Source organism: Triticum dicoccoides, chromosome 1B (assembly GCF_002162155.2).
Source record: "Triticum dicoccoides isolate Atlit2015 ecotype Zavitan chromosome 1B, WEW_v2.0, whole genome shotgun sequence".
Classification (NCBI taxonomy): domain Eukaryota; kingdom Viridiplantae; phylum Streptophyta; class Magnoliopsida; order Poales; family Poaceae; genus Triticum; species Triticum dicoccoides.
The window spans coordinates 509,842,462-509,845,500 of record NC_041381.1 but is presented as its reverse complement, the minus strand read 5'-3'; positions in this window follow the sequence as shown (position 1 = coordinate 509,845,500).

Here is a 3,039-nt window from a genome sequence, read left to right as displayed (position 1 = left end):
CTACGTGGTTAACGTTCCGCGGCAAATGTCGTACGTCGATAGCTTCCCTGCGGATAAGTTCTTCCTCCGGTTCGATTACATATTTGACATGTTTCACGTGAAGAAGCTGGATTTTACGTTTGTCCGCCTTTATGCCTTGCACATGAACTACATCATTGGGGTTGAGCAGATACGTCATATCTGTGTCACTGACCCATACTACATGCACGAGGGCTTCTTGGGAGTCTGTGCAGAGCAGCGTGAATATGCGAGGGATTACATCGTCAGTTTCATGCTCGCCAATAAGGACAAGGAGGCGATCTCGTGCCTTATCATCCCGTGTAAGTCATCCGCGCTGCTATCCTTCCTTCGATTTCAATAATTCATTTGCACGGTGGAGGCTAATTAATTTGAGGTGTACTTATTTTGCGCAGCGGCGGGCGCGCCATCCTCATCATCCTCTACCCCCGATTCCCCCACGCTCTTTACTTGGACTCGTCGAAGAACATTCACAAAAAGGATTACACCCACATCAAAGATGTTCTCGACAGTGCTATGTTTTACTACCAAGCAAGGGGTGGAGAGGATAGGGACAAGAAGAGAAGGGGCGGCAGGGCCGCCTTCAGCCATAAGACCGACTTCTGCTGCATCCAGCAACCGGACAATTCTCTTAATGATGGATTCTATGTCCTACACCACATGCTGGAGTACAGACGGGATCACCAGAACCTTCACATGTCACCTAGATCTGGCGATGCCCATATCCTGCAATGGGCAAAGGACATAGGAGATATCGAGGATCATCGACTTCGAGCTGAGTTCTATAACATCCAGCGCGAACTTGCCCAAATCATCATGAAAGAGGTCGTCGGAAAAACAGGGATGTTCTACGGAGAAGGACAAATGTCGCGGGAAGACGTCCGAACATGGATAGCCTCTCAGCGTCTCGACATGAAGCCTTTCACTAAGCTCGGGGACTATCTCCCTGACCTCGATGGATGGCACGGCATGTTGGAGTGATTGTCGATATATGACAATGTGTCTGTTTAGTCCATACTTTATGTATGACAAAACTTTGAGTTATGCGCAGTGAAACTTTATTTGTGATGTAATTAAACCGTCATCCTCCTCGACTAGCGAAGATCACTCTAGTTAGGGCATTTTGGGTACGATGAACTTTGTTATTTATGCTTATGATATGTTGTTTCTATTTTGTCAAGTCTATCTCTTTCTATTGCTCAACTATATATGTTGCATATCATCGACTCATGTGACGATGCAGGTGCATAGATCATCGATGGCGAAGAAGTGCTACGCCAGGAGTATATATACGATGAGTGGCCGGAGTGTCAGGCCCAGGTGTTACCGGTTTCCGGTTTTCGAGCGACAGGCAGTAGTTAGTTTAGGTTCACGCTAATGCGAGAGAGGGATACGAACTCATGTACTCAAAGTGATAGCTCTTCTCGTGTATACCATTGTTTAGATGGATGACGATGTATTTGCAAGTAATCAAGGACTTGTATCGCTATTTTCGAGATGATGACGGGAGACCACTTTGTGTTGGATGATGATTATGATGAGACTATTTGTATGTATATGCTATGATTACATTCGTGGTCTCGCAGGCATTTGTATGTGTATCATGATGACATTTCTATGTGCTAAAGATTCTTCTATAAAGCCTGTTCAAATACAAAACAAATATGCCCAAAAAAACCTGTTAAATTAGCAGTAGCTTGTGTATAAAAGTTAGCAGCAGCGCCGCGATAGCAGTAGCGCGTCGTTGCAAAGCGTGCTAGAGCTACTAGCAGTAGCGAGCTTCCAATAACCGCGCTGCTGCTACACTTGTGTAGCAGTAGCGCCGGTGACCACGCGCTACTGCTATGTGTTAGCTGTAGCGCCTTATTAGTAGCGCCCCTGCCTGCGCTGCTGATACACCTAAAACCCGCGCTGCTGCTAGCCTTTTCCCTAGTAGTGTAAGAGGCAGATGTTTCATGGCCACCTCATCATTGCCGCCGCCAATCTGAACAGCCACTCGGTAGTCTTCAAGCCAAGTATTGGACTCACCAGTGAACTTACTGACTCCAGTCGCCAACCTGAAGTTGGGAGGAATCACCGCGGCCCTGATTGCTCTGCTGAAACACTCTGGTCCTGAGACGTGCACTCTGCTGCTGGTGGGTACATCTCTGTCATCACCCTCTTGGTGAGCTCTGTTCCTGTCGACCAAACCTTGAACGATAATAGATCTCGCATCAAAGCCTGGTTCCCTGGGGTCGACTGGAATCCTTCGCCCAACACTGTGATGGCGTCTATCATCCTGTTGTCGAGGCGCGTATGATCCACCCCTTGGGGGAGGGGTGGGCACTCGACGTCGATCATCGCGATCGATTCGGTGATCATACTGCTCATGGTTCTTGTACTGATCATGCCGGTCTCCACGCCCCTCACGCCTTGGGGGCGATCTAGGGCTATGAGCCGACTGGACTGTATTTGCAGCTACGGATCTGCTGTGAATCCTATTCCGCGACTGCGATACAGCTGAATTTTGATCTCCTGCCGCACGGAGTAAATCTCTGATCTGCAACAAGCCTCTTCCAGCCTCTGACTGGGAAGGCTGAATTGACTCTACTATAGGGGCCGCAGCTGCTAAATTCTGAATCGGAGTTCGACATACCTGAGTCGGTGGTGGAAAGAGTTGACGTCGACTAGATTCCGGAACCCGTTGCCGCGCACGCTCGTCGAGTGCTCGCTGATGGTTCTCTAGTCGAGTGCGCTCAGCCAAGTTGGCCAAGCGCACGTCCTCTAAGGCACGAGCCTCGGGGGTTTCTCCAATGATAGGAGTGTGCAGTGCATCCATGTTCCGACGGCAAAGTTCTTCCCTCTGCAGCGAAGTGAGGGGCTCGGGGAGATACTCTTCATGGGCATGCGAGGGATCGCCTCCGCCGTCGCCTCCGTCGGTGCCGAGAAAACCGGGAGGACCGTGTGGTCCATCGACCATCAGAGCCTCCGCCGCTGGATCACTGTTGTCGCTCTCGGATGCAGTCTCTGCGGAGCCAGTCG